Here is a 16,226-nt window from a genome sequence, read left to right as displayed (position 1 = left end):
GGAGCAACAAAGACAAGGAAGAGACATAGAGGAGCTCAAAAGCACCATTGGTTCTTCAAGAAGAGGAAGATGCCACCCTCACTAAGGTGGACTCATTCCTTAATCTCCTTGTCTATTTATTTTACTATTTTTCGATTTTTGAGCCTCATGTTTTATTGATGTTTGTGTCTTTACTATATGATCATTAGTGTTTAAGTGTCTATGTCTTAAAGCTATGAATGTCCTATGAATCCATCACCTCTCTTAAATGAAAACTGTTTTAAAAACAAAAGAACAAGAAGTACAGGGTTTCAAATTCATCCTTGAAACTAGTTTAATTATTTTGATGTGGTGATAATACTTTTTGTTTTCTGAATGAATGCTGGAACAGTGCATATGTCTTTTGAAGTTGTTGTTTATGAATGTTAAATATGTTGGCTCTTGAAGAATAAGGAAAAAGGAGAAATGTTATTTGATAATCTAAAAAATCATAAAATTGATTCTTGAAGCAAGAAAAAGCAGTGAATACAGAAAGCTTGCGGAAAAAAAAAAGGGAAAAGAAAAATGGCGAAAAAGAAAAAGAAAGAAAAAAAGAAAAAAAGAAAAAAAGAAAAAAGAAAAAGCAAGCAGAAAAAGCCAAAAGCTCTTTAAACTAAAAGGCAAAAGCAAAAAGCCAATAGCCCTTAAAACCAAAAGGCAAGGGTAATAAAAAAAGGATCCAAGATTTTGAGCATCAGTGGATAGGAGGGCCTAAAGGAATAAAATCTGGCCTAAGCGGCTAAACCAAGCTGTCCCTAACCATGTGCTTGTGGCGTGAAGGTGTCAAGTGAAAACTTGAGACTGAGCGGTTAAAGTCAAGGTCCAAAGCAAAAAAAAAAAAGAAGAGTGTGCTTAAGAACCCTGGACACCTCTAATTAGGGACTTTAGCAAAGCTGAGTCACAATCTGAATAGGTTCACCCAATTATGTGTCTGTGGCATTTATGTATCCGGTGGTAATACTGGAAAATAAAGTGCTTAGGGCCACGGCCAAGACTCATAAAGTAGCTGTGTTCAAGAATCAACATACTGAACTAGGAGAATCAATAACACTATCTGAACTCTGAGTTCCTATAGATGCCAATCATTCTGAACTTCAATGGATAAAGTGAGATGCTAAAACTATTCAAGAAGCAAAAAGCTACAAGTCCCGCTCATCTGATTGGAGCTAAGTTTCATTGATATTTTTGAAATTTATAGTATATTATCTTCTTTTTATCCTATTTGATTTTCAGTTGCTTGGGGACAAGCAACAATTTAAGTTTAGTGTTGTGATGAGCGGATAATTTATACGCTTTTTGGCATTATTTTTACATAGTTTTTAGTATGATTTAGCTAGTTTTTAGTGTATTTTTATTAGTTTTTAAATAAAATTCATATTTCTGGACTTTACTATGAGTTTCTGTATTTTTTTGTGATTTCAGGTAATTTCTGGCTGAAATTGAGGGACTTAAGCAAAAATCATATTCAGAGGTTGAAGAAGGACTGCAGATGCTGTTGGATTCTGACCCCCCTGCACTCAAAGTGGATTTTCTAGAGCTACAGAACTCCAAATGGAGCACTCTCAATTGCGTTGGAAATTAGACATCCAGGGATTTCCAGCAATATATAATAGTCCATACTTTGCCCAAGTTTAGATGACGCAAACTGGCGTTCAACGCCAGTTCCATGCTGCATTCTAGAGTTAAACGCCAGAAACAGGTTGCAAAGTGGAGTTAAACGCCAGAAACAGGTTACAAACTGGCGTTCAAATCCAAGAGAAGCCTCTACACGTGTAAAGCTCAATGCTCAGCCCAAGCACACACCAAGTGGGCCCCAGAAGTAGATTTCTGCATCATTTACTTATCTCTGTAAACCCTAGTAACTAGTTTAGCATAAATAGGACTTTTTACTATTGTATTTACATCTTTAGTTTCATCTTTAGATCACGTTTGGGGGCTGGCCATTCGGCTATACCTGAACCTTCATCACGTATGTATTTTCAACGGTAGAATTTCTACACACCATAGATTAAGGTGTGGAGCTCTGCTGTTCCTCATGAATTAATACAAAGTACTATTGTTTTTCTATTCAATTCAAGCTTATTCCGATTCTAAGATATTCATTCGCACCTCAATATGAATGTGATGATCGTGACAGTCATCATCATTCCCAATCCATGAACGCGTGCCTGACAATCATTTCCGTTCTACCTTAGACAGAATGAGTATCTCTTAGATATCTAATACAAGGGACCGAGTCCGAGATATTAGAGTCTTCGTGGTATAAGTTAGAACCCATGGGTGGCCATTCCTGAGACCGGAAAGTCTAAACCTTGTCTGTGGTATTCTGAGTAGGATCTGGGAAGGGATGGCTGCGACGAGCTTCAAACTCGCGAGTGCTGGGCGTAGTGACAGACGCAAAAGGATCAATGGATCCTATTCTAGTATGATCAAGAACCGACAGATGATTAGCCATGCATTGACAGCGCATTGGACCATTTTCACTGAGAGGACAGGATGTAGCCATTGACAACGGTGATGCCTAACATACAGCTTACCATAGAAAGGAGTAGGAACGATTGGATGAAGACAGCAGGAAAGCAGAGGTTCAGAGGAACGAAAGCATCTCTATACGCTTATCTGAAATTCTCACCAATGAATTACATAAGTATCTCTATCCTAGTTTATGTTTTATTTATCTTTTAATTATTAAAACTCTATAACCTTCTGAATCTGCCTGACTGAGATTTACAAGGTGACCATAGCTTGTTTCAAGCCGACAATCTCCGTGGGATCGACCCTTACTCACGTAAGGTTTATTACTTGGACGACCCAGTGCACTTGCTGGTTAGTTGTATCGAAATTGTGAAAAAGAACTAAAATTATGAACGTGCGTATTAAGTTTTTAGCGCCGTTACCAAGGAATGAACGATCACGATTTCGTGCACCACATGCTAAGATCAAGCCATTGTCTAATCAAAGCAAATGCATTCTGATTCAGCTTCTTCCATTTAGCATCGAATTTGGTACCTTTGGATTTATCCCCTTTTACAAGATCATACACGTCCTTGCTATACAACATATCTTCCATGAGGGTCTTCCAAATCAAGTACTTTTGGGAATTCAATTTGACCATATTTGGCCCATGAGTATTTTCCTCCATTTAATCATCACAGAGAAAAACAACCAGGCTCTGATACCACTTTGTTGGGAAAATTGAGGTTAAATAAGAACCTGTCTAACAGCAGAAGTACCAAAAATAATTTTTCTACAACCTATGTGATTAAATAGGTAATACCAAAGAAATTTCAAGTAGCAAATATAATAGCGGAAATTAAATAATCAAACACCAGAATTTTATCGTGGGAAAACCCCCAAAAAAGGGACAAAAAATTCACGGGACCTAGTCCAGTAAAATCTTCTACTATCACAATAATGGGTACACAATCAATCTTCCTAGTGGCACTAGGGCATCTCAACAATCAACAGAATATATCATCAAAATTGATGGAATCAACATAAACCCTCCACAAAGTGGGTATCTCAAATCAGATAAAAGAGAAGGCAATACAACTAGGAAGTTATATCCTAATATTCATCCTTACACCAGGAATAACATACTAAAATTCATAAGAAATGGAGCATGTTTACCGGTTTAATCGGATTAAAATGGCAATGCCCTTTTTCCCTAATTTTTCTTCTCTCCGTCGAAGCTCTCTGCTTCGTTTGCTTTCATTCAAAAATGAATGAAGCTTCTCTCTCTCACTTTGGCCTAAAATACACTTTCTTTATTTTATTTATTTTTAACTTGTGGGCCCCACTTAGTTGGAGACTCACCTACAGAGCTTAGCTCAACTAATCAACATTGACTCACAACTAATAAACTTAATCACCTTGCTGTTAGCTAGTTAATTGTTCTATTGATAATTAATTAATTAACTCTGTTACTTGGTTTGCCAAGTGTCCTAACTCGATTAGTCATTAAGTGACTATATATAAAAGTAGTCGTAGCTCAGCTAACTTGAGATTCACTGTCATAAAATTTGAGTTCAAGTAAATCACATTTTATGAATCTTGAGCACAAGCTTTCTCTTTTCTCCAATTCATCAGATTTTAATTTCTCCCCTGTGGCCTCATGGCTCTATCACCTTTTCTCATGGTGCAGTGAGCGTAAACAAGGTTGAAAAACCTGAACAGAAGAGAATTGGTGAGTCCATATTCTCTGATCTCTGATCAATGTTCTTGAACAATAATTTCTGGTCAATTTTTCTTGATTTTCTTCCATGTACTGTTTGATCAATTTTTGTGTTTCTTGATTAATTTTATCTTGATCTTCATTGATTGTTCAGTCAATTTTTGTTTTTTGATATTCAAACTTTATAATTTTGTTTCTTCCATTGAATAGCGATCTACCTATACTGTTTGATTGTTTCTCTCAATTCTAACCTTCGATCCGCAACAAATTCTTTCCTCTCTCAGAATTTAATTGCGTAGAATTATTTTCTTTTCTTTCTCTGATCAAATTCTTCTTCTTGAGACATTGTTCAAGTTTTTCTCCTTAGAAGCAATTGACCTTCAAGCTCTATCTAGCTTAGTGAATGAGATCAACATTCTTCAAGCTCAAATATCAAGAGCTCATGTTTCACCAATCACAGATCTGGTAAGCGCTTACTATCTCCACCCAGTGAGAATCCAAGAACTCCACTTATATCCATAATCTTGAATTCAAACAATTACCATAGCTAGGAGAAAGCAATATCACTACAAAAAAGTCGTTGAGTACCGTCGGATTTACCAACAAAGTTACGAAACAAATTCGTCGGTAAACAGATCACCATCAGATTTTGCAGTAGATATAATCCGATGGTAAAAACCTCGTCAGTAATAGTTCACCATCATATTTACTAATCCGGCAATAATTAGCGTCATGTGTAACTATAAAGGTGAGGAAAATCTCGTGATGATTACGGTTGGATAAATTTCGTCGGTAAAATTAGCACCAAACATTTTAATTTCACGCCACGTTATCATCATATTTATCTGATGGTAAATCTGTTAGTAAGTGTATTTTTCTATTTTTTATTTTAAATTTAATAAAAATTACTGTCAAATTTATCCGACGGTAAATCCCACGGTAGTATTGATTTTTCATTTTTTTAATTTTTTTGAACCAGATAGAACTCGATAGTCAACAACTAATAGTCAAATTTCAATTAGTGAAAATTATGTAATAATTTATCTAACAACATTTATCTATATATAATGTGAAATATCAAGTATATAGAATAAAATCTCGAAGAAATAAAATGCTGTCAAATAAATCAAAACAAAAACCATAATGACTACGGGTCCTGATAGTCATCGTTGTCCCTGGTCGGGACACCTCTATGTGTCATCATGTCAACCTGAAACAACATAATTACATCAAATCAAATTAAAATTTAATAAAGAAATACATAAGATAGAACTAGGGTAGCGTACATTGTAATTATATAATCTTACTAATTAAAGTTTGAACATATAACAAGGTTGTTAAACTATACTTAAGTGAACCTTATTCGGATTCATCATTTCTTCCTTTAGTTCATCCTCCTCTTTCAAGGTAATGTCCTGATTATCCGACTCACCTTCTTCCTCTTCGTCTCTATCCACCCGATCTTCTTCTTCTTCAACATCGTCGTCTTTTATTGGTAGCATCTCGTCGTCTACGCTAAGGTCAGTAATGTCATCATCCATAACAGTCGAATTAAGGGTGATTAGGTCACTAGTATCAACCACTATCTTCGAAGGAGTTGGGTCATCAATTTGATAAGATTTTTGACCATCTGTCCCATCAAACTTGATGCAACCTCTTAGCTTAATCTTAACCACAACTACCCAACTAGACTTGCATGACCCCGAATACGGCAAATAATAGACTTAGCGTGCCTTTTGAGGTGGAATAAAAGGATCGTAATGCCTATATTTCATGGTCACACTTACTTCAGTGATATTATTGTCTTTGTACTTTCGTGTTTCTAGTCATAGACACCTCATACGTAGTGTAACAAAAAACTAATTGAATTATATTGTGCAACATACCATACCAATCAGAATGACCGCTACCTACATCCCCATGAACCCAAATTCCAGTGTTAACTGTTTTCTTTTCCACTGACCATTGTAGAGAATGAAACCTATATCCATTAACACTGTATATTGGGAAGCTGGTGTCTTTATTCATTGGGTCCCAACTAAGTGCAACTAGTTCCCATTCTGTTGTGTTAATTAGATTCACTCAGATGTATTCCCTGAACTAATATGAAAAATCATTGAGTGATGTATTAGATTACTTAAGTTTTGATTAGATGAAGAAGTTATCTTACTAACTAAAATATTGATGAAAACTTAAAAAACTCATGTCACATAGGGTGAAACCTAGTCACAGTTAAGCAATACATGCAGATGTGCGGTATCGATCTTCTTCTTTTCTAATTAATATTCACTACCTGCGCCTATTGCAACTCCTTCCAAAACAAATATTGAATAGGATGGCCCACTTGACAAGGATTCTCTCCTTTTATCATTTCTTCCCACTCTTGTTCTCTATGACTTAACATGAGGCTCAAAATAGAAGGAGCAAATACGAATGTTTCTTTGGCTAGGTATGCTTCGTAGATGCTACCCTCAATTTGAGCTCTATTCTTCACGGTTTGCTTGAATAAATCAATTAACCTCTCAAAAGGATACATGCATCTACCTAAATTGGACCGGCCCACACACTCATGCTTCGTCATAGGGCAGGTAGATTGCTAAGTGTTCTATCACATCAAAAATCCTGGAGAAATATCCTCTCTGACTTACAAAGTATGATGGGAATATTTTTCTCCATGATAGTGAGATCATCAATCCTAAGTTTTGTAGAACACAACTTCCTAAAGAACTTACTTATTTCCGTGAGAGAATTTTGGATGTTAGTAGGAAGTTCTTTAAATGCAACAGAAAGCAATGACTCTATAAATACATGACAATCATGATTGTTCAATCCAACAAGCTTACCATGTGAGACGTTTGTACACCTACCTAAGTTAGATGCATAACCATCGAAAAACCTCAATCTCCTAATCCACCTACAAATATTTTGTCTCTGATCCTTCATTAGAGCGAACACAACCTTTCGTTTAGTCTACCGACCGTTGTCAAGTACCTTTAAGTTCGGATCTGGCTGCTTGCAAATGTCCACGAAGTCTAACCTTACCTTATCGTTATCCTTGGTTCGCTCATTGTCCATTACTGTGTGCATGAATTATCAAACACGTTTTTTTATATGCATCGCATCAAGACAATGACGAACTAAATTGTCTTTCCAATAAAGAAACTCCCAAAATATACTTTGTTTCGTACAATTATGCTCCCTTCCGTATCCTGAACATCTCAACCCTGCCCTATTATCGGCAATCCTAGGGATACTACTGACCCGATGCCACACTTTTAAACCACTCAACCTGACGGGTGCCTCTTCTTGTTCAGTTTATTCTTCCTAAAAGAGTCCTTGTTGTGTCAAAAAGGATGATCAAATTTGAGGAACCTTCGATGATAATTGAACTATGATTTTTCACCACTATTCTTTAGCCAAAATGACTTTCTATCCTCCATATTGGACATGACATTCTTCTTTGAGTGGACCAAATAGACAACATTCTGTATGGAAAAAAGTTGTTGATGATCCACATCAACGCAACATGCATTTGGAAGTTTGTTTTAGATGACATATCATACGTTTCTATACCATCAATTCACAACTCATTCAACTCATCCACCAAGAGTTGCTAGAAGACATCAATTTTGGCCTTTGGGTTGCTTGGACCGGATATGATACAAGTTAAAAACACGTATAACTCTTTTATGCATATTTTGGAAAGTAGGTTATAAGGAGTCACCACAATAGGCCAATAATAGTACGCGTAACCATAATTAGAATTCGGTGCAAACTCATCAGAACACAAATCTAATCTAATATTTCTAGGCTCGCTCGCAAATGTAGAGTAGATCTGATCAAAGTGCTTCCAAGGCTCTCTATGTGACGAGTGTGTCATAAAACCATCGACTCTCTTATTGTTACTATGTCAGGTCATGTGAGGGACTGAACTCATCGAGATATACAATCGTTTTAGCCTAGGGATTAGGAAAAAGTAGCACATTATTTTGTTTGGAACTCTCTTTAACCTCCGTTTACCAATCCATTCTCTCTCTGCTTGATACCTCAGTGCATCTCAAAATTTACAAGCAGTGAGGTCTACGTCTCTTTTGTAATACAACGTACAACTATTTAAACAACAATCGATTTTCAGCAAATTTATACCTAATTTTGAAGCTAGCTTCTTTGCCTCGTAATGGCTCTGGGGGAATCCAATAGTCCAAGCTAGTACTAATTTGTTACAAAGGGTGGCCCAATTATCAAAAGATTCTTGGTTGTGATTTGACTCAAACTTAATACTTATCATTCTAATACAGATAGACAATTTTGAGTGAACACACCCCTCATACAACGGTTTTGCGATATATTCTAACATATCATAAAATCGCTTTGCCTCCGGGTGAGGCTCTTGTTCAACATCTTCTATATCATTAACTTTGATTGCATCGAACGCCATCTCGTTATATCTCTCTGGGTTACTTTAATTGATTTTTGGATATTTACAATCCAAATATGATTATAGTTTGTTCACCAAAGGCTAAGGTTCGAAGTTCACAGCAATAATTATCTATGTATATGACTTAATCCTTGTTGAAAATTGCTTGGAAGAAATCAAATCCTTCAAACAGCATATCCATGATCTTTTCAAAATCAAATACATAGGTGAACTCAAATTCTTCTTGGGGATGGAGTTTGCTAGGAGGAATAAAGGGATAGCAATGTACCAAAAAAAGTATTGTCTGGATTTGTTAGAAGAATATGGAATGCTTAGTACAAAAGGAGTATCCACACCTATGAACTACACGATACACCTCTCCAAATCTACAAGAGAACCATTGCCGCATGGAGGAGAATATAGAAGATTGTTGGCAAGGTTGTTATACTTAACCAACACAAGACCTGAAATCAATTTTGCAGTAAAAAAATTAAGTCAATTCCTTGACTACCTACAAATGTACACTTTCAATCTGCTATAAGAATCCTATTGTACTTAAAGAACTCCCCAGCTTAAGGCTTATTGTTCAAGGTTGATTCAAATCTTAACACCATAGGCTATTCGAACAGTAACTGGACCACATGTTGGTGCAGAATTTAAAGTCCACAAACTAACCGGCAAGTGCACCGGGTCGTACCAAGTAATACCTCAGGTGAGTGAGGGTCGATCCCACGAGGATTGATGGATCAAGCAACAATGGTTGAGTGATTAACTTAGTCAGACAAGCAGAAAATAGTGTTTTGATATTCAAAAGCATTAAACAATAATTTAGAAACTTAATAAAGCAAGCAGTGAACAGATTGTGAAATATGTATGGAGAAAACAGTTAAGGTTTCAGAGATATCTATTTTCCGGATTGACTTTTCTTACTAACTATTTTAATCATGCAAGATTTAATTCATGGCAAACTATATGTGACTAGACCCTAATTCTTTAGACCTTTCTAGTCTCCTCTAACTTTCATCAACCGCCAATTCTCCTTTAATTCTTGTGCTGATTCCATTTGTGCAAGCTTCCTCTCCATCCTTTAAGCCATTCCTGCTCTATATAGCCTTCTTCTCTTTTTCTGCGGAAGCTCCATCAAATCCAACCAAATGCTACCTAAAATAAACAGAATTGCACACGACTTAAAGTAGTATCCATAGTGGCTAAAAGATAATTAATTCTTAATTAAACTCAACAAATTGAATGAAAATTCACTAGAAAAAGACAGGAAGGATGCTCATGCATCACAACACCAAACTTGAATTGTTGCTTGTCCTCAAGCAACCAAACTAATATAGGCTTAGAATGTGATTTTGCATGAGAATGAGAGTTCGATTAAGCTCATGTCTCTTCTCATAGAGGGGTTTACAACTGCAATCTTGAATAGTTTTGGAATCTCACTCTCCTTTGAATCAGAAGGATGTCACTGTCATTCGAAATTAGAATCCGGATAATATTATGAATTCTCTGATCTTTTGTAACTCAATTTAACCCTTGAACACAGCAATTTTTTCTTTGATTCTCTTTTCTTTGGTGCTTTGCACCTTGAGCCTAGTAGCCGTGACTTTAAATGTTTTGTCTCAAGCTTCACTTCACACAGAAACACCACAAGCACTTAACTGAGAAACTCTCTTTAATTTCTGATTTTCCTTTCAGTTACTCCCAGACAGTGGTGCTCAAAGCCTTTGGCATACTCTGTTAATTGCAATTGATCTCGACTCTAAATATTTTGTCTCAAGGATTACTTGACACAAGAACACCACAAGCATATGACTAGGGAAACAACTCTTTGAGCTTTTAATCATTTCTGACCTCTCTAGTCATTGATGCTCAGAGCCTTGGACCTTGCTTTTATATCCTTTTTGTTTTTTTTTTCTTTGCTGTTTCTTTTGCTTCAAGGATCAACTTTTACAAATTTCAGAAAATTCACAATAGTTCTCTAAATTCCTTTTTCTTATACATCAACATTCTTTGATTCAAATTTAAATATGCACTGTTTATGTCATGCATTCAGAATCACTGAGAACACCACCACATTTGATTAAATAAGACTACTCTTAAAAAATAAACTCAATTTCTCATGCATTACATCCACATTTTCTTCTTTCTTTTTGATTTCAAGCTCAGTGGGCAATACATGAGATACCTTTCAGAATTAAAGCAACTAACAGAAATTTTGAAAATAACAGAACTAAACTAGAACCTAGGAATCTAACTAATAAAGGATCATGCAATAAATGGGACAAAATAGCAGAAAACCAGAACATAACATAGTAAGAGCGGGAAGGAATATAGAATGAAAGGAATTCAACCACCTTAGTTATCCTAGTGGCCGTTTTATTCTTCAGGCTGTGCTCCTCCGTGAAGATGATTCGCCTCTCTTTTGTCCCATAAAAATAAACAGAAAAGCCATAAGCGAAGCGACAACACGAAACTTGAAGGTTTGCTTGTCCTCAAGCAAAGAAGAACTGAAAACAAAAACAAATAGTATGATGAAAGAAGAATAAAAGGATAAAAGAACAAGAGAGAATTAGGATTGGGGGGTGGATGATTTGAAATCAGGCATTGAGGTGGTGTAATTGGGTGTCGCATGCGAGGCGTACGCGTAAGGCACGCGTACGTGTGGATCGCGTGAATTTAAAGCGAAACGTACGCGTCTGGGATGCGTACGTGTGATGTTGGTTGTGCGAATGGCGCCAGGGCAGCCCCGCGCACGCACAACTCTCTGTTCAGATACGCACGAGAGCCAAAATTGCATATGACGCGTGCGCGTCAGCCGTCAGGGACGCGCACGCGTGGACGGCCAGGATGGGGAAACGACGCGCACACGTCATGGACGCGTACGCGTGATGCGGCTTGTGTGCCCAGTACAGTTACAGCCCCACACCATCATAACTCTCTGGCCATACATCCATTTACGCCAATTTGCAGGGTCACGCGTACGCGTGGGGGACGCGTACACGTGGGGGACGCGTACACGTGGACTTGCTTGTGCGCAAGGCACGCCACCAGCACCACTCCTGCCCAACTCTCTGTTCAATTTTTATTTTTCATGCACACACATATGACGCGTATGCGTCATAGACGCTCGCGCATCGTGTGCTCATTTTTTTTTTGAAGTGTTCGGTTCCTATTCTAAAATAGTTGCATGATCAGAACGCACTTAAAACGAAAGAAAAATAGTAAAAACTCAAGAGAAATCAAATAAATAAGAAAATCACTACTATGAAAAATAACTAAGGATACGAAATTATCGGGTTGCCTCCCGACAAGCGCTTCTTTACCGTCACTAGCTTGACGGTCAACTCCTCTAAGGATGATGATCATAGGGTCTCAGCTCTTCATCCCTGACTTTGAACTTCTTTCTTATGTCTCCATAAATTAGCTCAATATGCTCCAGAGAGAGGATTCTGTTTACTGTATAAGTCCATACTGGATTGCTAGTCAACACCACCTTCATTCCTAGGGTGAAACCTTCAGTTGAGATCTTTTTGTTTCTCCATCCTCTAGGTATTTTCTTTTTTTTTTTTGGAACCTCCTCCTTGGTGGATGATGCATTCCTGACACCAAACTTAGGTTTGATATTAGGAGGAATTTTATTGGTTGTCACTAAAGGAGGTTTGAGCTGCAGATTCTGCTGTCAGTCATTAGGGGGTTCTTGAAGGTTTGGATCAATAAGCTCAGTCTGCATGCACCTCTCTTCTTCTCATGCTAAATGTATATCTTTGAAGACGTGAAAGAATAGTTTCTCATCATGCACTCTAAGCACTAATTCACCCACTTCTACATCAATTAGAGCTCTCGCAGTGGCTAGGAATGGTCTTCCTAGAATTATAGAGGCATTCTCATCCTCTCCCATGTCAAGAATCACAAAATCTGCTGGGAGGAAGAACTTACCCATTTTGACCAAGATATTCTCCACTAATCCATATGCATGCTTCATAGATTTGTCTGCCATCTGTAATGCTATCCTTGTGGGTTGTGCCTCTTGGATTTGCAACTTCTTCATCACAGATAAGGGCATTAAATTGATGCTTGCTCCCAGATCACATAATGCTTTCTCAAAGGTTGTGCTCCCAATGGTGCATGGAATTTGGAAGCTCCCTGGATCCGGCATCTTCCTTGGCAAGTTATTCTGAATGATGGCAGTACATTCCTTAGTCAGGACCACTGTCTCATCTCCCTTTAAAGGCTTCTTCTTTGACAACAACTCCTTCATGAATTTGACATAGAGAGGCATTTGCTCCAAAACTTCAGCAAAAGGAATATTGATTTGCAACTTTCTAAAGATTTCCAAGAACTTTGAAAACTGCTTGTCCTTGTTCTCCTTTTTAAGTCTCTGAGGATATGGCATTTTAGGCTTATACTCAGGAGCCTTTGGCAATGTAGGATAAGTGTCAAGAGAGTCTGGGAATGGGTTGTCCGCACGCTTTGGAAGGGCGTGTTCTACTTCTTTCTTCTTCTCCTTTGTAGCTTCTTTTTCAACTGGCTCCTCATTAACTTGTGCTTCCGTACTTGCCACTTGTCCACTTATCAAGGTGATAGCCTTGCATTCCTCTCTTGGATTCACCACTGTATCACCAGAAAATGTATTTGAGGATCTCTCAGGTATTTGCTTGCTCAGTTGGCCCATTTGCATCTCCAAGTTTCTAATGGAAGCTCTGATTTTCTGCATAAAACTTTTCATCATCTCCCAATTAGAATCTTGTTGGGGTTGAGAATTTGCCTGCTGAGGTTGTTGTTATTGATGAGATTGAAATTGGCAGTTATTATGATTGTTCTCTTGGAAACTGCCCTGAGAATCATTGTTAAAATTCTGTGATCCTTGAGGTTGCTCTCTCCACCCAAAATTTGGGTGGTTTCTCCGCCCCTGATTATAGGTCTTAGAGTATGGGTCATTATTGGGGTTTCTAGGAGCGTTCCCCATGTAATTGACATGTTCAGAAGAAAATTGAGTATAATCATAATTCTCATTTTGCACAAAATTACCTGTCATATCATAAGGGATCTCTTGAGGTGCATTCTGAGTGTTGACAGCTGAAACCTGCGTCCTACTCAATTGTTGAGAAATTAAACTCATCTGCGGACTCAAAATTTTATTCTGAGCAAGGATAGCATCAAGAGCTTCTACTTCCATAACGCCTTTCTTTTGAGGGGTCTCAGAGTTCACAGGATTCCTGTTAGATGAATATAAATATTGGTTGCTAGCAACCAATTCAATAAGCTCAATAGCCTCTTCCGGTGTCTTCTTCTTGTGCAATGAACCACCTGCAGAATTATCTAAGCACATCTTGGACATTTCACCCAAGCCTTCATAAAAGATATCTAGTTGGGTCCATTTGGAGAACATGTCCGGAGGGCATTGCCTAGTCAGTAGCTTGTATCTCTCCCAAGCTTCATAAAGAGTTTCACCATCCTTCTTCCTGAAGGTCTAAACCTCCACCCTAAGCTTAGTCAACTTCTTTGATGGAAAAAATTTAGTAAGAAACTCAGTAACAACCTTGTCCCAAGTGTCCAAACTCTCCATGGGTTGGGAATCTAGCCATAGCTTTGCTCTATCCCTCAGAGCAAACGGGAAGAGCATAAGTTTGTACACCTCCGGGTTCACTCCATTTGTCTTCACAGTATCACAAATCTGCAGAAAGTTAGAAATAAATTGATTTGGGTCTTCTTGGGGAAGACCATGATACTGGCAGTTTTGTTGCACTAAGGTGACCAATTGTGCCTTCAACTCAAAGTTGTTTGCAGCTATAGGAGGCACCACAATACTTTTTCCATAAAGATCTGCAGTAGGAGCAGAGTAAGAGCCAAGCGCTCTCCTTTATTGGCATTAACAGCATTATTAGGATCCATAGTGGATTCTGCAGCCTTGTAAAGTCTTGTTTGTTGCAAACGCCACCTGAAAGTCTTTTCAGGTTCAGGATCAAAGTCTAAAAGAGGTTCTTTGTCTCTGTTCCTGCGCATAAACATACAGAAAACAAGAAAAGATGGGATTCTCTACGTCAGAGTGCAGAGAACTCCCAGTGAGATAACCTGTGTAAAATAATAAAATAGAAATACTAAATAAATAAAACAAAAAAAATCGAAAATGATAACTGAAATTAGACAAAAAATTTCGAAAATTAACAGGGAAAATAAACAAGAAAATTAAAATGAAATTAACTAGGTGACACCAAACTTAATTTCAGAAATTAAGAAAAATTATTAGTGCTATTTATTTATTAAAATTTTTTATTTTTTTTCGAAAATACTAAAGCAAAATTTAAATAAAATTAAAACTAAAACGCCTAATCTAAGCAATCAAACAACTAATAGTTGTTAATCACTATCAATCCTCGGCAACAGCGCCAAAAACTTGGTGCAGAATTTAAAGTCCACAAATTAACTGGCAAGTGCACCGGGTCATACCAAGTAATACCTCAGGTGAGTGAGGGTCGATCCCACGAGAATTGATGGATCAAGCAACGATGGTTGAGTGATTGGCTTAGTCAGACAAGCAGAAAATAGTGTTTTGATATTCAAAAGCATTAAACAATAATTCAGAAATTTAATAAAGCAAGCAGTGAACAGATTGTGAAATATGTATGGAGAAAACAGTTAAGGTTCAGATATATCTATTTTCTGGATTGACTTTTCTTACTAACTATTTTAATCATGTAAGATTTAATTCATGGCAAACTATATTTGACTAGACCCTAATTCCTTAGACCTTTCTAGTCTCCTCTAACTTTCATCAACCGCCAATTCCTTGGTCAATTAATTCCAATTAGGGGGTGAAGTTTAATTTTAGTTATTATGCTACAAAAATTCTAATTACCCAAGTATAAGAGGATTATATGTCACGTATCCCGTTAAGTCCAGATAACTAGAATTTAGGAGAAATTGTTTTCAAGCTGTTGTTCAAGTAAATGGCTTTTCCAAGTTATACAAGAACTCAATTAGAAAGAGGGTCATACTTCCGTTCCACCAAAATTCATAAAATAAAGAACGAAAACAATTCTTGAAATAGAAATCAATACATGAGTTAAAATAGAAAAATAATAGTATCAATCCATACAATAGACAGAGCTCCTAATCCTAACAGTGGAGGTTTAGTTGCTCATGGTTCAGAGAAAAAATAAGGATTCTGGTAAAATGTAAATTTGGGCTGAGGTGGAATGAAAAGTGGAATAATGTTGGAATCCCCTTTGAAGAAAAGTTTTTTTTTCTTTTATATCTAATCCTAATTAATTTAAAATCTATTTTCTAAAATTAAATAATATCTTTTCCTATTTTTAAATAAAATAAAGTTTAAATTAGAATTAATAGGAATCAGCGCTTTCTGCATGTGGCGCATGTCACGCGTACGCGTCAATCACGCATACGCGCCGATGGTCTTCTTTGCGTGTCACGCGTACGCGTCAGGTACGCGCACGCGTCGCTGTGTAACTTTGCTTTTCACGCGTGCGCATACCGAAAGCTCCAAATCACGCGCACCCGTCAGGTACGTGCACGCGTCGTTCTTCGCTGGTCAGCTCCTTGGTTTCTTGTGTTCTTTCTATTTGTGCAAGCTTCCTCTCTATCCTCTAAGCC

This window comes from Arachis ipaensis, chromosome B02, assembly GCF_000816755.2.
Source record: "Arachis ipaensis cultivar K30076 chromosome B02, Araip1.1, whole genome shotgun sequence".
NCBI lineage: Eukaryota > Viridiplantae > Streptophyta > Magnoliopsida > Fabales > Fabaceae > Arachis > Arachis ipaensis.
Note: the sequence above shows the minus strand (reverse complement) of the source record.